The following is a 21,072-nucleotide window of genomic DNA, read 5'->3' as shown; positions in this document are numbered from 1 at the left end:
GCCGCAACTGACCTAACTATTGGTAAACGAAAACCTTCCCGAAAACCTTGCAACAAAAAGGCTGCTTCCGTCCTAAACGGATAGCGGCCCAACCAACGCTCCAACACATCTAACTGTATTGGTGAAAGGGCTCTATTTAGCATTTCGCTGCTCGCCCTGTCCAGCTGCCTGTCCGCCCGTGCGCTTGCACTCTTTAACCGCGTGATTGCTTCCACATGACAGACAGATGTGCTTAAAACGGCAGTTGGCTCCTCTGTTACATTGCCCGTTATTAAAGGCAAAGCACTTTCCCTTTCCTGCCGTGTTAAAACCTGGACGGGCAACAAAGGGCTGCTTACGGCCCACTGGTGCCTCTGTGGTGGGTTTGTTCTGCTGAGTGACCTCAAGCCAGACCTCCACATCCTTAAAGCCGAGGCTAAGAATTTTCTGGCCATCCTGTTTTTTACGGAAAGCCTCGTCGTACTGACGCCACACGTTGTGCCTAGCGGACAACTGGATGCTGTGCACTAGGTGTAAATACTTCAGGATGTTCAGGAACTCGGCAGGCCTAGTTTCGGTATAGCAAGCCGCGAAAATATACATCCCGCAAAGCCAATTGGCGTAGCTGCGCCGCGCTTCCTCCGCTGCCGCCCCCCCGGATTTAGCTGTATCCAACGCTTTTTGGCGTCATGCGTAATGGCAAACATGTCTACGTATTTGCCTTTTCTAATACGCTCCCTCACTTTCGACCTAACTCCTCTTAAAATGGCCGTGTTAGAGCAGTGGACTGCGTCACCCGTCGCGTCCGGAACCGAGCTGCTTGCAGAACTACGCGTTCTATTTTATCAGCTGAACTGGAGGAGTCGGAGGAATCCTCCGAGTGTGACAACTCAATGTGGCTGTGGTGCAATGGTATCTCACCTGCTCCTGAAGTCGACGGGGTAGCTGACACCACTGCGGAAACCGCCTCCTGACTTGCGTTGCCCGTTCGATCCATCACGTTCGGGGTTGACGACGGCTGGGCATCCTCTGTAGGCACAGCGTCACCAGCAATTACGGCCGAGGTAGATGAACCCTGTGGACTTGGGACGACAGCGTTAGACACAATGTTGTGCGCAACCGCGGCCGCTGCAGGGGCTTGGGTTGGGACCACAGCTAACGGGGAAGCCCTCGCCTGTGCGTGGTTTACGAAAGGGGGGGTGGGTGGCCGAACCGGAGGGGGGGCCGCCAGCAGAGGGGGCTGCTGCATTGGTTCCCACCGTACAACATAGTCCGGCGCCTGGTGTGAAACCGGATGTTGCAATTGGAACCATGAAGGGGCAGAATAAAAATGCTGCCCCGCATAGGGCGGCATCACCTGATGCGTGAACTGACCCGCGGCCTGGGACAGTCGCAGGTCGAAACCTTGCTGCGTAAACGCTGGCGGGATGGTTGGAAGCACCTGCTGCGCTAGGCCCTGAGCAAAATAAGGGGACCACTGCGCCCCCAATGCCGGGCTGTGCAAAGACAAATTATGCCGCGCCGGGCCATAAAACGCGATGCTGGGAGCCTGCGGCAATGGCGCAGCGAGAGGTAACCCATATTGTTGATTTATGGGGGTGCTGCGAGCAGAGACACCACCGCGTCCATCCGCCGCAGCACCACGCCTAATAGAAGGTGCCTGCAGCCCAGCCGGGCTGGAAAAAAGCACCATACCCGAGGGGGTTAGCGCTCTGCCAGGGGTGCTGCGCTCTGTCCTCCCTGCCCCTAAAGCAATGGAGGTCGCGGAAAAAGGGGTGCGCAAATAATGTGGCACCGCGGACGCTTGTGGACTAAAACCTGCGGGGCCGGGTGGTGGGGTCAGCGATCCCGCCCTCCCCACATCCTGACAGCCGGCGGCCATTAACTGTGGGCTCTGCTGTCCCTGCCTATCTAAAATGGCCGCCGCTGCAATGTGGGCGGGGCCAATGACAGGAGCCGTGGCTACCGCGATTGCGCTCCCGCCGCCAGCCCCTGGTGTGTTGTTAACTTGGGGGGAAGGGCCCCCCCGGCGGAACAGCCAGCCATGTGGGCCCGGCGGTGAGGGCGCAAATCCCCCCATTCCGGCGCTGCCAGTCGGCCGGCGGCCATTAACGCAGGGCTCTGCGAGCCCTGCGCACCTAAAATAGCCGCCGTCGTCACCAGGGCGGGGCCAGCGACGGGAGCCGCGGCATCCGCAGCGACGCTCCCGCCGCCAACCCCTGATGCCTGGGATAAGCTCGGGGAAGGCCCCCCACCGCGGGCGAGCCATGCCTGCAGGCCCGACAGTGAGGGCGCCAATACACTGCTGCCTTCGTTGACAGCGGGTGCCGCCGGCGCCCGCGATGACACCCGCGCGGGCGCAGTGCGCGCACCGCGCGTGTAAGGGTAGGCAGAGGCTAAGGCAAGCGGCCTGGCTGCCAGCCGCTGGGGGGGGGCATTGCGGCGCGGGCGCGGCATGGCGGATGGGGCACAGGAGTGGGGGTATCAAGAGCTGCCAAGGGCAGTCAGAGGGAGCTGAAAAGCATGTGGGGGGGGGATACAGAGGAAGGATGAAAGGTAGAGGGGAATACAGGATAGGCAGAATATATAGGATAGCAAAAGAAGGTAGGCAGAATATATAGGATAGCAAAGGAAGGTAAACACGACAGTGGCAAGAATTACTGATAATTATTAAGACACTGAGGTACTGAGGTACTTATCCAGAGGAGATCACAACTGGAAAAGAGAAAGCTGACTCCTCCCAGCGCCCTAATATTCATAAACAGAGCCCGCCCAAACAGGTCTCTGATAGGCTGACACAACTGATTGACCCACTAACCTAACCTATAACGAAACTGCAATCCCCCAAACCAGTTTTAACCAGTATTAGCACAATAAAAAACAGGGTGCTTATGTCCTCTCATGCTTATTCTAGCATTCGCGTGCTTTTAATGTATATGCCACTTAGCCAGCCTGGTTGAATAAACTGGAAAGAGGAAGATGGCTCCCATCACCAGGCTATTTATATGGGACCTCTAAGCCCTCCCATATATCCTACCATAGGCTTATACTCTTCAAGTGACCAAACACTGACCACACACCCCCAGCTTTTAACCCTTAACTTACCTAACAAAATTACATATCAAACAGGGTGCTTATCTATCCTCAAACTTATTCAAGTATTCGGATGCATTTGGTCATAAAATGTTGATATTGAGAATTGGGAAGGTCCACTAATTAAATTTAAAGAACCAACATTAAATGAGACTTACAGTTGTTTTAAAGCATTCTTTAAATCACTTATAATAGGTTAGGGTTATATTTCCAAATTCCACCAAACTTGGTTCCGTGTTTCTTCCCCTTGCACCCAGCACACTGACAATTTCTTATTCTTGCTTTTCTTCTTTAGGGGTCCATGTACTAAGCCTTGGAGAGAGATAAAGAGGATGAAGATAAAGTACCAACCAATCAGCTCCTAATTGTCATTTTACAGGTTGTGTTTTTAAAATGACAGTTAAAAGCTGATTGGTACTTTATCTTCGGTCCACTTTATCTCTCTCCAAGGCTTAGGCCCTGATTCAGAGCCGGACGCTCTTTCAGAGTGCTCGCTCTGAATCAGGGCGGCATTATTTTTTTTGTGTGTTAGCCTCCTGGCCGCTCGCTAAGCTGTGGGTGACCACCCACAGCTTTTGCGAGCTGCCAGGTGATGGTCGCGACCATCGCAACCATCGGGCTTGCGACAAGACACTTATGGTAAGGTCTCGTCCATCGCAAGCCTCAGTGAGCCTCCGTCTGGCAGCCACCCCCCCCTGCCCACCTCCAAAACGGTGCGAGCTGTCAATCAAAATCGACAGCCACCCAGTTTTGGTGCGAGACCCGTAGCGACGGAGCGCCCGTTGCTGGCCAGGTCTCATGCATGCGGCTCCGGCGTGCGCATGCACAGTGGGGGACCATCGACCCACTTGCGAGCGCTGTGCGCTCACGAGTGGGTCTGAATCAGGCCCTTAGTACATAGACCCCTTAGACTGATAACTTCAGAATGTACGTGCCTAAAACACCACTATTTTGCTTAGGTGCATTGCTGCAGCTGAGACAGCTATGAACAAATTAGATGAGATCAAGAGCTGCTATTGACAGGGAGATCCCTGAAACATTAAACCTGTCACTGGAAACATTGTTGGAGTGCTATATGCATAACACACATGCACAAGTAGACTGAGGGAGGTAGACTGGCAGGGGCATGTAGTCAGACAGTCACACGCTATACACTTTTCCAGACATGTCCAAGAAACAGATTTATTTAACCAGCTGCAGCCTTGGCTACAGAACGGGGGATATTTTGCTGGCTCCACTTTGCCATTCTTCCTCCCATCAGCTATATTGATAATTACACCACTGACTATGGGGGTCATTCAGACCCACTCGCGAGCGGCAGTACGCTCGCAAGTGGGTCAATGTTCCCCACTGCGCATGCGCACGACGGAGGGAGCTCCGTCATGCGCATGAGCGAGCCCCGGGTAGCGACGGGCTTTCAATCGCTCCGGGTCTCGCACCAAAGGGGGCGTGCTGTCGATGTTGATTGACAGCGCGCCCCCTTTGGTGGGCGTGCCGGGGGCGTGGCGGCCAGACGGAGGCGTTCCCATGGGAATGCCTACCGTCTGAAGCCGGCCCCACTGACATCACTAGTGATGTCAGTGGGAGTGATTTTGGCTCTGATAGAGCCAAAATCACTCTAGGGCTTGTGGCAGGGAGACCCTACCGCAGGGTCTCCGTCGCAAGTCCGATTGTCGCGATGGTCAACACCATCGCGACCATCTTTTTGGCTGCTCGCATATGCTGTGGGTGGTCACCCACAGCTATGCGAGCGGCCAGGAGGCCGCTCCATTTTCATGGAGGAGGGCCCTGATTCAGAGCGAGTGCTCTGGTCAGAGCGTCCGACTCTGAATCAGGCCCTTTGTACACTGTGTACTGTCCATGCTATCTTATCTAGGTTATCTAGGTGGAATACATAGGATTGACCGGCAGTCGGGATGCCGGCCGTCAGAAGACAGACAGTGGCATCCTGATGTTCAGGATACCAACAGAGGCCGGTAAGTAGCCTAACCCTCCTCCCATCCACAGCCAAACCCTAACCTTAACCCGCATACTTACCAGCAGGATACCGGCGGTCGGGATGCAGACGTTGGTATCTTGATGTCTTCGGGATGGCGGAATCAACATTCTGACGGGCGTCGGGATTCCAGCATCAGTATATTCACGTCCGGCATCCTGACCGCATCCCAACAAGGTGATAAAGACAAAAAGATAATGTTAAAGCAGAATAAGGGATCTGACTGATGAAAATGTATTGCAGAGCCCTGGTGTGCTAAATAAAAGAAATGCTAAATGAACTGTCTGTGGAGCTACTGGGGGTGGAGCTATAGAATAACAAATATATATATATATATTATATATATATATATATATATATAGCGTTTAGAAAAAAAGGAACTCAAAAGGGACTTTAAAATGAAAGTTTTCTTATAGAAAATACATTTTGGCCCTGGACATTACATCATAATGAAATAGCACTATATATAGAGAGGGAACGGCACTCCAAATAGATTTCACATGCCAGGGTGCATATTCTGGAGAAAACCCGCAGTCATCTTAACAATAAAGCTGTAATGAACGGCAATCCATGGATTTTCAAGAAAAGATATGCATCACCAGCTAAGTGTAATTTACACTTGGATATTAAAATTAGCTGGTGATGTATATTTTTCTTGAAAAATCCATGTAGTGCCATTCATAGTAGCTTTGTTATTTATATATATATATATTGTGACACAGTCAGATTAGGAGGTCCCTCTCCTGGGTAGGGGACTCCTTCCTTACACACACACAGCAGCAGGGAAGCAGCACACCAGTCTGGAAGCGAGTACAAGCTGGTCGGCGCCAGTCTTTATTGTGCAAAACAGAAACAACAAAAGAAACCATAAACATAAAACCTAGCCCTGGCCGGGCTCTAACTTTACAGGTGGTTCCCTCACTACCAGAACCTGGCAGGGCCTAATGTCCTCACCAGCAAACAAGGCACAGCACAACACTCACAGTTAGGTTTTCCAGTGTCTCTGAGCAAACTCCCTGTCTGCTCTCCCAGGTGAGACACTCAGCCCTAAACACACTAGGCTTATATTGGCCACTCTCAGGTGGAAAACTAACAAGCCTGTTACCAGGCTGCGAAAACCAAAACCTGGAGTGGCCGTGGGTGGAGCCCTCCCTCTCCTCTCACCCACAACCCCCAGGTCGTAAAACGGCTTTTCAAAAAGCCGAAACTCAAGCCTGCTACACTGCAGACTTTCTCCTGGGGGTTTAAAACACAAAAGACAGGAATCTGGGACAAATGTACCTGCCACAGACCACTTTACCAGTGATCCTATCACATATCCCCCCCCTTTGTTTCGACCTGTGGGACGGAACAACTGAAGCCCCCAAACAATGAACGCGTGACAACGCGTCAGCATTGGCCAGCTGGCTTCCTGGCCTGTGTTCCACTGAAAATTTAAAAGTTTGTAACGCCAAGAACCATCTTGTAATTCTCGCATTACTGTCCTTATTTTCAGACATCCACTTCAGAGGGGCATGGTCAGTGATCAATTTGAACTTTCTTCCGACCAAGTAGTACCTGAGAGCCTCTAACGCCCACTTTATGGCCAACGCCTCCTTCTCCACTGTGGCATAGTTTCTCTCATGTACATTCAACTTTCTGCTAAGATAGAAAATAGGGTGTTCCTCACCCTCCTTGTTCTGGGACAGGACCGCTCCTACACCTACTTCTGATGCATCGGTTTGTACTATGAATTCCCTTTCAAAATTAGGAGTCATCAAGACTGGTTGGGAACACAACGCTACTTTCAACTCCTGAAAAGCTTTCTCTGCCTCAGGACTCCATTCTACCATGACTTTTTGTTTGCCTTTGGTCAGGTCAGTCAGTGGGACTGCCATGGTGGCAAAGTTGGGTATAAACCTCCTGTAGTACCCCGTAATTCCCAAGAAGGCTCTCACCTGCTTCTTATTCAGAGGCCGTGGCCAGTTTTGTATGGCATCAACTTTATTGAGCTGAGGCTTTATCAGGCCTCTGCCAATGGTGTATCCCAGATATTTTACTTCCTCCATGCCTAGACAACACTTTTTTGGGTTGGCTGTCAAACCTGCCTTATAGATGGAGTCCAACACTACTTGTACCCTGGGTAAGTGAGACTGCCAATCAGGACTATGAACGACCATGTCATCCAGATAAGCAGCCGCATACCGTCTATGGGGCCTTAGAATCCTGTCCATCATTCCTTGGAAGGTAGCAGGTGCCCCATGTAGCCCAAAGGGCAACATCTTGTACTGAAACAAGCCCTCTGGCGCTGAAAAAGCTGTCTTTTGTTTGGCGCTCTCGGTTAACGGTACTTGCCAATACCCTTTGGTTAGGTCAAGAGTGGTTAAATACCTTGCCGTCCCTAGTCTCTCAATCAGTTCATCCACTCTTGGCATCGGGTAGACATCGAATTTTGAAACACTGTTCAACTTTCGGAAGTCATTGCAGAAACGCACACTCCCGTCGGGCTTTGGAATCAACACAATGGGACTTGACCATTCACTATGTGATTCTTCAATAACCCCTAACTCTAGCATATTTTTAATTTCTTTCGACACCAATTCTCTTTGTGCTTCTGGTAACCTATAGGGCTTTAGATTAACTTTAACCCCTGGGTCAGTGATGATGTCATGTTTAATGACCGAGGTTTTCCCAGGTACGTCAGAGAACAGCACCCTATTTCTAATCAGAAACTCCTTGACCTCTTGTTGTTGAATTGCCGACAGGGTTTTTGCCACTGTCACTTCGGGAACTAAGGGCCCTGGACTTACTGGAGGGTCTCGGACGGCCGACAGTACCGTTCTATCTTTCCAGGGCTTTAACAGATTTATATGGTATATCTGTTCCGGCTTTCTTTTCCCCAGCTGGTAAACTTTGTAATTGACCTGCCCCACTCTTTCTAAGATTTCAAAGGGCCCTTGCCATTTAGCCAAAAGTTTATTTTTCACAGTGGGAACCAATACTAACACTCTGTCCCCAGGAGCAAAGCTGCGTAACCGAGCATTGCGGTTGTATACCCTCTGCTGTGCCTGTTGAGCCTGTTCCAGGTGCTCTCTCACTATCGGCACTACCGCAGCAATTCTCTCCTGCATTTGAGAAACATACTCAATCACCGTTTTGTAAGGACTAGACTGCCCCTCCCATGTCTCTTTGGCAATGTCTAGTAACCCCCTTGGGTGTCTCCCATACAAGAAGTCGAAGGGTGAAAACCCGGTGGAGGACTGGGGAACTTCTCTTATGGCCAACAATAAATACGGCAATAAGTAATCCCAATCCCTACCATCCTTGTCGACCACTTTCCTAAGCATGTGTTTTAACGTCTTGTTAAACCTCTCGACCAGCCCATCGGTTTGGGGGTGATAAACCGAAGTTCTTAACTGTTCGATTTTGAACAGGCGGCATAACTCTTTCATGACTTTGGACATAAACGGTGTACCCTGGTCCTCTCCTTAGGTATACCCAGCCTGCTAAAGACATGAACTAGCTCTCTGGCAATGGTCTTGGTTGACGTATTGCGCAACGGGATCGCTTCCGGGTACCTGGTAGCGTAATCCATTATGACCAGAATATACTGGTGTCCCCTGGCAGACTTCATTAAGGGTCCAACCAAATCCATCGCTATTCTTTCAAACGGCACCTCTATAATAGGCAATGGAACTAGTGGACCCTTAAAATGTGGCCTGGGAGCATGATACTGACACTCAGGGCAGGATGCGCAAAAGTCAGATACCTCTTTATGAAGCCCGGGCCAGAAAAACCTCTGCATTATTCGCTCAGTGGTTTTCTCTACCCCTAGATGGCCTGCCGTTATATGACCATGGGCCAGATCCAACACTGTTCTTCTGTAGGCTTTGGGAACTATTAGTTGTTCCACAACATCTTCCCCCTTCTTAGTCACCTGATATAACAAATCCTGCCACATTGCCATGTGGGGATAGGACAAAGGACTATCAGGGTCTACGGGTTTACCATCAACTACTTTTACATTCTCCCTGGCTTTTACCAAAGTAGGGTCATTCAACTGCTCCACGGCAAAGACCTCTCTTCTGACCTCTAAATCAGGCAGATGATCACCTGGCCCAACAACACTTCCCGCCTCAATGGGAGGCACATTAGTTGGCGGGCCACCGTCATGCTCCGCATTCTCTAGTTCACCAATCATAGTAGAAATAGTAGAATAACTCTGACTCAGAAGAAACTCCCTCCTCCACTACATCGACAACCTTCTCAAATGGATCGGGGTTGTTCATCTCTGGAACAAAACGGCTTTCCCACAACTTCCAGAAGTGAGCAAAGTCTCTCCCCAATATTGCATCGTACATCAGACCATGCACCAAACCTACAGAAACTATAGCAGAACCACATGTTGTCTCGATGTTCACCTCGGCAGTAACATAATATCGAGTATCCCCATGTATGCAGGTCACACCAACAGTTTTCCCCTCACGCCGCAAGGGGTTCACCAGCTCAGCTTTTATAAGTGTCACCAAGCTACCAGAGTCTAACAGTGCCTCTACTCAGTTGCCATCTACAGTGAGTACACACATGTGCTTATCAGTCTCAGCCTGCCGGTCAGCCGTACAGGCTATCTGTGCAAAGAACGACCCCCTGCGGTAGACATGAGCAGTATCACATTGCATAGGTTCAGTTGTAAGTGAACAATTAGCGGCAATATGGCCGAAGCCACCACATCGGAAACACTGAGTCATCTTAATTTCTAGTCATTTATGGGGCAAGAACCTTCCCGGCCTGGCAGGCCTGTCTCCAGGTTCTACACCCTCAGTCTTAGGTACATTTCACCGCCCAGCACCCTTCTCCCCTGGAAAAGTCTTACCAGTGTCTGTGGGAGTTCGCCAGTGCGCCATTGGGGCTCGGTGGGGCATACTCATCAGATCCTCAGCCGCCACGTACCTCTCCACCAGCTCGACCAGCTGGTCCGTGGACTTGGGGTCTGCATGGCTCACCCACTTGCGCAGAGTCACAGGTAATGATCGCAGGTACCGGTTCATCACGACCCTTTCCTCGATCTGTGGTCCCGTCAGCGTCTCGGGCTGTAGCCATTTTGAGGACAGATGGACGAGGTCATGCATCTGTGAACGTGGAGGCTTGTCCTTATGGAACTCCCAGCGGTGGACCCGTTGGGCACGAACAAAGGTGGTGACTCCCAAGCGAGTTAGGATCTCCTGTTTTAGTTTTTTATAGTCCTTGGCATCAGCCAGGCATAAGTCTAAATATGCTTTTTGTGGCTCCCCAGACAAAAAAGGTGCCACCAGACTTGCCCACTGCTCCTAGGGCCAACTCTCCCTTTCGGCCATTCTTTCAAATGCGGCGAGATAGGCCTCCACATCATCGCCCAAAGTCATCTTTTGGAGGAAGTGACTGGCTCGTATGGAGTGAGTGGTGGTGGGAGGACCAGTAGTAACATCTCTGGGCCGGGCGACCAGGTGCTGTACCACCTCTCTTATGGCCTGGCTGTTTTCCGCTAAGGCCTGGGTTTCCTTGATGGCAACCTGTTGTTGCCTCTGGGCTGTCTCCAAGGCCAACAGTTGCACCCTGGTGGATTCCTGCTGAGCCCTGGTAGATTCCTGCTGAAGTTTGTTCGTCTCCTGCTGAGCTCTGGTAGATTCCTGCTGAGCTGTTGTAGCTTGGAGCAAGGCCTTAATAATGTCCTCCATTTTGTCCTGGGGTGTAGGTTGGAAGCTGAACCTTGCCTCTCTGAGCATTGGCTGACGCCTCCTCTATGGGACTCCAAGGACACAGTGTTATTTCCACACTCACAAATTGGGTGTCTGTCCCTTTAATTTTTAAATGGAAAGTTTTCCTCTCGCTGCAACTTGCGTGTGTGTGGATGCCCGCATTCTCCACCATATTGTGACACAGTCAGATTAGGAGGTCCCTCTCCTGGGTAGGGGACTCCTTCCTTACACACAAACAGCAGCAGGGAAGCAGCACACCAGTCTGGAAGCGAGTACCAGCTGGTCAGCGCCAGTCTTTATTGTGCAAAACAGAAACAACAAAAGAAACCATAAACATAAAACCTAGCCCTGGCCGGGCTCTAACTTTACAGGTGGTTCCCTCACTACCAGAACCTGGCAGGGCCTAATGTCCTCACCAGCAAACAAGGCACAGCACAACACTCACAGTTAGGTTTTCCAGTGTCTCTGAGCAAACTCCCTGTCTGCTCTCCCAGGTGAGACACTCAGCCCTAAACACACTAGGCTTATATTGGCCACTCTCAGGTGGAAAACTAACAAGCCTGTTACCAGGCTGCGAAAACCAAAACCTGGAGTGGCCGTGGGTGGAGCCCTCCCTCTCCTCTCACCCACAACCCCCAGGTCCCAAACCGGCTTTTCAAAAAGCCGAAACTCAAGCCTGCTACACTGCAGACTTTCTCCTGGGGGTTTAAAACACAAAAGACAGGAATCTGGGTCAAATGTACAGTACCTGCCACAGACCACTTTACCAATGATCCTATCACAATATATATATATATATATATATATACATAGAGTCAGGTGCATAAATATTGGGACATTGACAGAATTTTCATATTTTGGCCTCTATTCACCACCACAATGGCTTTGAAGTGAAACAAACAAGATGTGATTTAACTGCAGACTTTCAGATTTAATTTGAGGGTAATTACATCCAAATCAGGTGAACGGTGTAGGAATTACAACGGTTTCTATATGTGCCTCCCACTTTTTCAGGGGCCAAAAGTAATGGGACAAACTAAACAATCCTAAATCTAACTTTCACTTCTTAATACTTTGTTGCAAATCCTTTGCAGGCAATTACAGCCTGAAGTCTGGAACGCATAGACATCACCAGATGCTGGGTTTCATCCCTGGTGATGCTCTGCCAGGCCTCTACTGCAAATGTCTTCAGTTCCTGCTTGTTCTTGGGGCATTTTCCCTTCAGTTTTGTCTTCATCAAGTGAAATGCATGCTCAGTCGGATTCAGGTCAGGGGATTGACTTGGCCATTGCATAACATTCCACTTTTTAGCCTTAAAAAACTCTTTGGTTGCTTTTGCAGTATGCTTCGAGTCATTGTCCATCTGCACTATGAAGCGCCGTCCAATGAGTTCTGAAGCATTTGACTGAATATGAGCATATAACATTGCCCGAAACACTTCAGAATTCATTCTGCTGCTTTTGTCAGCAGTCACATCATCAATAAATACAAGGGAACCAGTTCCATTGGCAGCCATACATGCCCACGCCATGACACTACCACCACCATGCTTCACTGATGAGGTGGTATGTTTTGGATCATGAGCAGTTCATTTCCTTCTCCATACTCTTCTCTTCCCATCACTCTGGTACAAGTTGAACTTTGTCTCATCTGTCCATAGCATGTTGCTCCAGAACTGTAATGGCTTTTTTAGATGTTGTTTGGCAAACTTTAATCTGGTCTTCCTGTTTTTGTGGCTCACCAATGGTTTGCATCTTGTGGTGAACCCTCTATATTCACTCTTGTGAAGTCTTCTCTTGATTGTTGACTTTGACACATATACACCTACCTCCTGGAGAGTGTTCTTGATTTGACCAACTGTTGTGAAGGGGTTTTTCTTCACCAGGGAAATAATTCTTCTATCATCCACCACAGTTGTTTTCTGTGGTCTTCCGGGTCTTTTGGTGTTGCTGTGCTCTCCGGTGTGTTCTTTCTTTTTAAGAATGTTACAAACAGTTGATTTGGCCACACCTAATGTTTTTGCTATCCTCTGATGGGTTTGTTTTGATTTTTCAGCCTAATGATGGCCTGCTTCACTGATAGTGACAGCTCTTTGGATCTCATATTGAGAGTCGACAGCAACTGATTCCAAATGCAAATGTCACACCTAGAATCAACTCCAGACCTTTTACCTGCTTAATTGATAATGAAATAACGAGGAAATAGCCCACACCTGTCCATGAAATAGCTTTTGAGTTGATAGTCCCATTACTTTTGGCCCCTTAAAAAGTGGGAGGCACATATAGAAACCGTTGTAATTCCTACACCGTTCACCTGATTTGGATATCATTACCCTCAAATTAAATCGGAAAGTCTGCAGTTAAAGCACATCTTGTTTGTTTAATTTCAAAGCCATTGTGGTGGTGAATAGAGGCCAAAATATGAAAATTCTTTCAATGTCCCAATATTTATGTACCTGACTGTATATATATATATATATATATATATATATATATATATATATACAGGTTAGGTCTCCCATATCCAAATATTCCGAAATACAGGATATTTTTGGCTTGATTGGGGAAATGAAACCTTTGATTTTTGATGGTTCAATATACATAAACTTTGTCTAAGGCCCAAATTATTACAAATATTGTATAAAATGACCTTCAGGCTGTGTGTATAGGGTGAATATGAAACATAAATGAATTTCATTTCTGTACACAAACTTTGTTTGAGCCACAAAATTATTGAAAATGTTGTACAAAATTACCTGTAGGCTGTGTATATAACGTGTATATAACACATAAATGCATTCTGTGTGTATATTTGGGTCCCATTCCCAAAATATTTCATTATGATATGCAAATATTCCAAAATATGGAATATTCCATTATCCAAAATACCCCTGGTCTCAATATATTTATCTATATATCACAGTTTAACATTGTTTATGCCTCTCCAGGTTTAGCATGTTTATATGCAATTGGTGTTTAAGGGGTCTATGTACTAAGCAGTGATAAGAGACAGAGGCCCTGATTCAGAGCCGGATGCTCTGACAGAGCGCTCGCTCTGAATCAGGCCGCTCGCATTGCTGTGGGTGACCACCCACAGCTATAGCGAGCGGTCAGGAAGATGGTCAAGACCATCGCGACATCAGGCTTGCGACGAGACCTTTGTGGTAGGGTCTCGTTGCCGCAAGCCCTGGAGTGCTTTCGGCTCTAACAGAGCCGAAAGCGCTCCCACTGACATCACTTGTGATGTCAGTGGGGCCGGCCCCAGATGGTAGGCGTTCCCATGGGAACGCCTCCGTCTGGGCAGCAACGCCCCCTGCCCGCCCACCAAAGGGGGCGTGCTGTCACTGAACATCGACAGCATGCCCCCTTTGGTACGAGATCCAGAGCGACGGATTGCCCGTCGCTATCCGGATCTCGCGCATGTGCACGACGGAGCCGGCTTCGTCATGTGCATGCGCACTGGAACACCATCGACCCACTTGCGAGTGCATAGCGCTCGCGAGCGGGTCTAAATCCGGCCCAGAGTGAAAAGTGATAAGTCTGTGATAAGGTGCCAGCCAGTCAGCTCCCAACTGTCATTTTTCAAACACAGCCTGTGAGATGACAGTTGGGAGCTGATTGGTTGGCACCTTATCACTGACTTATCACTTTTCACGCTGTCTCTTATCACTGCTTAGTACATAGACCCCTGAAATTTGTAATTAACAGCCCTAGAAACAGTTTGTTATTGCTTATTATGAAGTTGTTATAGTCATCTCTGGTACATTGGGCCTGATTGAGATTTGGATGCAAATTAATCGTAGCTGCGATTTCTCACGGATTGCAAAAATATGCTAATGACTCACTCACCATCCAGCGCTTAGAGATGCCTACTGAAAGTATCTCACCTCCACCGCTAGCGCACAAAACCGGAAACATTAAATGCATATCAGGCAGCCATCAACCTTCTGATTATGTCTAAGCTGTCACAGACATAGCGGGTCTCCAGACACTCAGAGGGCTTTTCTGCTGTGAGCAAGGATGAAGTAGCTAATTTATCAACGCCCAGGGTTTAAACGGTCCGACGCGCCTGCTTTTTACTAACCACCCCTTGTTACCGCCCCCAAACGCTGACTACCTGTCACTTTGCGAGTGAATCCTGTGTGTCAGCGTCATCGCAGTTCAATCTTTGCACGTGCGCAGTGGCTAACAATCGCTCTACAGTATCTGCATAAATATCGGCATTTTGTCCACATCGGAATCAGGCCCGTTATACACTGAACTATTTTTCATAAATAATTTGTAACTATTAAGAACTACATAAATTAAAACAAGCTTTGTACTTATGTTGGTAAAAGAATGGAGCCGTGAACATTAATGAACTCCACCCAATAGCCAAAACATATAGGGGTCTATTTACTAAGCTGTGTCAGGAGATAAAGTGAACGGTGATAAGGTACCAGCCAATCAGCTGCTAACTGCCATTTTTCAAACACAGCCTGTGACATGGCAGTTTGGAGCTGATTGGCTGGTACCTTATCATCGTTCACTTTATCTCCTAACACTGCTTAGTAAATAGACCCCATAGACTGCATATTGCTCTGTAAACACGAATAATAAAATAGACAATGCCAAGCCTGGCCTCCATTGTGGTAGTAAGTTTTAAAATGAGTTTCCCATGTGTTCATTATTATGGGTTTCTCTATACAGTATGTGCATGATAGCTAATTTGTCTCTTTGCACATAGGCAACTTTATAATAATATGTCCTCCTGAGTGCACTTAAATCTCTACCCTCTACTTTTCTCTTTGGCAGGCTTTCCACTACAGCTAGTCGGTAGGTATTGCCACAGGACAGTCTCCTGTCTGACAGCGCCGGTCGTAGCAGGTCTCTTTCCAAAGGGGGCGAGCTGTCGATGTTGATTGACAGCTCGCCCGTTTGGAAGGTGGGCCGGGGGGGTAGAAGCCAAAACGGAGGCGTTCCCATGGGAACGCCTACCATTTGGGGAAGGCCCCACTGACATCACTAGTGATGTCAGTGGAGAACTTCCGGCTCTGACAGAGCCAGAAGCTCTCCGGGACTTACAACAAGTGAGACCCTACCCTAGGGTCTCGTCGTAAGCCCTGATGGTCCCGATGGTCTCTGACCATCGTGACCATCACCCTAGCGGTCGTTAGCCAGTTTCTGAGCGACCTCTTGCATCCTCCGACCGCCTCTGAATGAGGCCCTCAATGCCATGGCGCATACAGGCCATACTGGGGATACTTGATGGCTCAATACACTATTAAGTGACTTTGGCCCTCATTCAGAGCCACTCGCTAGCGGCAGTACGCTCGTTCCGAGCGATGTTCGCACATCTGCGCATGCGTACGGATCGTTATACGCATGCGCGAACCAGTCAGTGCGGCCGAAATTCATGTGCTCGCAAAATAGCGAATGCCTGATAATTTGAGTGACAGGATGAGGCGTATGTGGGTGGTAACAGGGGAAGGTGCTTGAAAACGGGGAGTGGAAATCAGAACGCAGGCGTGCTTAAAGGTCAAAACGGGCGTTTTATGGGTGTGCATATTTAAAACAGCAGCGTCATTGACCACGTCACTGGGTTTTTTTTAAGCCAGAACTGTTCGCAAAATTGTGGTAGCAAAAACCAACCACAAGAATAGCGAGCAGTTCATACGCTGGTCGATGTACTCGATTAATCTAATAAATAGCGGACATGACGTATGGTGCGAGCGGCCAGGGGGCGTTTTTAACAAATAAACGAGCGTATGTTTTGCTCGCTCGTTCAGACTTAGAGGTGTGAACAGACTGCAATTTGCGAACGGATCATTTGAATAGCCACCCCTTGTTTTTGAACGAACGACCACAAATAGCGAACGGCTCTGAATCAGGCCCTTTATTTATATTGATATTTGTATATTTAAATAGGCCAGTACAAGTACCTATTGACTCTTAGGAGGGAACCTGCTTCCACTGTATATACATTTTTTTTGCTCACACTGACTTTTTGTCTTTCATACACTACTTTCACTCATCTACATAATTAATGACTGGTGATAGTGTTAAAGAACATCTAAACAGGAAGGATCCTACTGGTACAGATGCATCCTGTGGATTTCAACATACTACGCATGCACTAAAGTAAGAATCAGCCATATGCTTACTGATGAAGATCACTACTGCGAATGGTTTGAACGGATCCCACCTTATGAGAACTGTGCATTTCTGGGCGGTGACTGGGCAGCGACCATAACAAACGCACAGAACTGTTTTGCCTCATGTCAGTGTCATGGGAGTATTGTGGGCATGTAGATCAACTTCCTTGCTCATTGTAGTGTGTGGATTGAGGTGGGATGACTGTATCAGCCTGGAGTAGGTGCAAGTACATATACTAATGATGACGGCCACGGACGGAAAAACAGTGGGCGAGATAGGCTGCCCCATGCAGTGGCACAGATGCACATTATCCATGGGTGGAGTCTCACATTAGCATAGCAAAGTAAGGAGGATGCAAGGGCCATATGGAAAAGCAGCCACAGATGCATACGACTCAGAATCGGTCCCACTTTGTCCAATACTTCTTGCAATTTCCCTTGAATCATGTGTTTCCCTCAAAGGAACAGCTTTCTCCTCATTTCCATTATGCAGCTGTTTTGCACATAGGATAACTTATTATGGCTGCCAATGACCTATTGCTGGAACCTATGCATTTCTGCGGGAAATGTTATATTACTCCAATCATGCTTTATTGGAGGTCAGAAATTGTAATAGAAGGAAAAGTATGAATATGCTAGCGGAGGCAGGAGTGGAGTTTGTGCTGGAGGGCAGAGGACTGCGAGCAGAGAGAAGAAAAATGCTCTGATAGGAAAGTGTTATGGGCAGATTGGGGTATTCCTTGCTAGGCGTGGGTTAGGGCTATGAATGCAAAATGGAGGTAAATGCAAAATTTCTAGAGGGGATTTCCAAGTATTGATCTGTTAATGCCATCTAAGGATAAATGCCATTTAAAGATGCTGTATTTTTTTAATTGAGAAATTTTTTAACGGATGATTTTACTTTATTTATTCATTTATTTAATGAAATTTGTTTAGCCTTTAAAAAAAAAAAGTTTCGCAATTTATGGAACTGAAAACCCAAATTGAATAGTTTAAAATGATGATAAAGAGGCTCCAATGTGTCTAAAATTGTTTACAGCATTATTAATAGCCACTCACCTCACCCCAGAAATGCTGCCTTCTTCCTGCAGTCTGTGGTGCTATGCTGGGGGCACTAATGGAGGCACTGCATCAGGGGGCTACTACTGGGGGCATTATATAAGGGGCACTGCATAGGGGAGGACTACTACTGGGGGCACTACAAAGGGGGGACCACTACTGGGGGGCACAATATAAGGGACACTACTGGTGCACTGCATAGGGGGGACTACTACTGGAGGCACAACTGGGAGCACTGCATAGGGGGGACTGGAGGTACTATATAAGGGTCACTATTGGGGCACTGCATAGGGATGACAACTACTGGGGGCACTATATAAGGGGCTCTGCATAGGGGAAACCACTACTGGGGGCTCTATATAAGGGGCACTGCATAGGGGAGACTACTACTGGGGGCACTGCATAGGGAGGACTACTACTGGGGCACTGAATAAGGGGCACAGCATAGGGGGACCACTACTGGGGGCACTGTATAAGGGGCACTATTGGGGGCGTGCATAAGAGTGACCACTACTGGGGGCACTGCATACTGGAGGTGCTGTATAAGGGGCACTACTACATGGGGCACTGCTACTGGGGACATTGCATAAGGGACCCTACTACAGTGGGCATTGCAAGAGGGGCATTAAGGTACATATGTAATGGAAAAGGAATGTTCCCAGAGTGACAAGAAAGAGGTGTGTCATGTTGATGTTGACGCCCCATTTTTCACAGGCCATGCCCCTTGTGCCATGTGACCACGCCCATTTTTTTTCAGCACACGCACATAGGGGCGGGGGGGCTCCATTTTTAATTTTGCCCTGGACTCCATATAACCTAGTTACGCCCCTGGCTTTGACTTATCTGAGTGACTGTTTTCAAGACTATTTTTGTATATTGATTTGTATATTGATTTTTAAGTGTTAGTAAATAAATGCGTGATTTAGCCTCTGAAACACATCGATGTTGATCGATTTAGATTTTAAATTGATTTGATCTGTGTGGTGTGCTACCTCATGGCGAGGCTGGTCCGCTTGCACAGTGATCTCTGCACTGCTCCAGACTGTCACTACGGATGTAGTTATGCGGCCATGTGACCTCCGGTCTCAATCCCGAGAAAGGAATCCCAGCAAGGGATTTAACATAGGCGTCGAAATACCGTCATCTATGTTAATCACAGCGGCGTAATGCTGACAGGATGCCGGACCGATCGTCCTCAGCCGGGGGTAAGTATACACTTAGCCGGGGACGAGAGGGTTAGGTTTAGGGACCCCCGAGGGAACTTAGGGTTAGGCTAGGGGAAGGTGGGGTTAGGTTTAGGCACCAGGGGGGGGGAGGTTAGAGTTAAGCATCCCCCTGGGAGAGTTAGGTTTAGGGTGCGGTGACGGGGGGTTAGGTTTAGGCACTAATGGGGGGAGGTTAGGGTTAGGCACTAGGGGGGAGGTTATGGTTAGGCACCGTGGGGAGGAACACCACTGGCAAATACTTTTATTATTTTTGTATGCAGGGTAAACACTGACTGCTTTTGAATGAAGCTCACATATGCTGTACAGTTTTGTTTTTGCAATGCAATTTAGATTTCTTTTTGGACCTCTCTCAAATCTAAATCTCTCTGCACATTCTTCATGTCCTCCACCTGCAGTGCAGCATGGTTTTACCAAGGTGCAAAGTTACTTCCTTTATTTCCTTTGTTTTCAACTCAGAATCCAACCCAAGGCATGCACCATTATTATAGGTATATGTGGTTCCCATTCACAGTGGCGTAAGTTCATCCCAGACGCCCGGAGGCAAGTTATAATTTGGTGCCCCCCCCCGTCACAGCCGCTGACACTGTAATGTAGCCATTTGCATGCAAACAGGCTATAGACAGACGAAGACAGCAGCTGATGGTCTGACTTGGAGCTCTCCACTATTGTATGGTGGCTTCTCAGGTGCCGGGAAGAGGTGCCATGTATTGGGCGGCCGTGACAGTACACTCCTGGTACATAGTTACAGCCCTAAGTGGGGTGAATATGTTGTGGACAATGGAGGAGGTGTCCCTTCAAAGCTGGAGCCCGGCAGCAGGCGCCTCCATTGTCTCCCATAGTTCTGCCCCTGCCCATTCACACCAGTGGGCCCTTAATGTCCGGGCATGCTGGCACTTGTGGTTCTGCATGCCAGGGCAGGCTTCTGTGACCTGTAGTTCCACTGTAGAGAACAATATTAAATCTATATTTTACACTTTACCGCCACCACCTCCTGGGGTACAGAGGGGGCCCCAATTTATTTTTAGGGTCCCCACTTTTTGAGGACTTCCAGACTTGGAAAGTAACCTGGCTAGTTTGGGGCTGGTTTACTGGGCTGATGAGTTTGGGAATGGTTTACATTATGGTAGGAGTACAGCATGGTTCTGGTTATAGGAAAAATGGGGGGAACCCCACAAAGGTTCCCCCCCCCCTATTTACCAGTCCCAGAATGGGATCAGAGGTCCTGGACTGTTTATGCTTATGGGAGGCACAACATTTCTTTTACAAATTGACCCTCTTTTAAACACAAAACCCTGCACAGATCATACTGATCAATGCAGTGCTTTGAATCCGCTGCTGCCTGTCAGTAGATTCATGCTTCGATATGTCAACACAGTCTATTGTAAATGGGGCAATAGACTAATCTTGCACTAGCCAGAAATTGCTTAGTATCACCATCAAATCCATTTAGACAGTCAAATATGTTGATTAGTGAATTTGTGATTTTGCACAAAAAAATGTACCGATGATGTCCAGCGATTATGTTTAGAAGTCAAACACGCATTAGAGAGAGAATCTATTTAAAAAGCTTCAACATTAAACTCATACTATAGTAGCAATTAGCCAGAAGGAACTACATTAACTACTAAGAGATAACAATAATATATTGTAAGCCTAGTTGCCAAACCACTATAAAGTTAGTGAACCGGAGAACACACACACAAACACACTCTACAGGAAAACCATTCAGCCTCCCACACACTGAAAGAAAACCATTAGCTTCCCACAGACTGCAGGAAACCCACGAAGCTCCACACACATTACAGGAAACCCACTCAGCCCTACCGCACACTACAGGAAACCCACTCAGCCCCCAAGGCACTACAGGAAACT

This window comes from Taudactylus pleione, unplaced genomic scaffold (genome assembly GCF_031769625.1).
Source record: "Taudactylus pleione unplaced genomic scaffold, aTauple2 ptg000398l, whole genome shotgun sequence".
Lineage (NCBI taxonomy): Eukaryota > Metazoa > Chordata > Amphibia > Anura > Myobatrachidae > Taudactylus > Taudactylus pleione.
The sequence above is the reverse complement of the archived record's forward strand: the minus strand, read 5'-3'. Positions refer to the sequence as shown.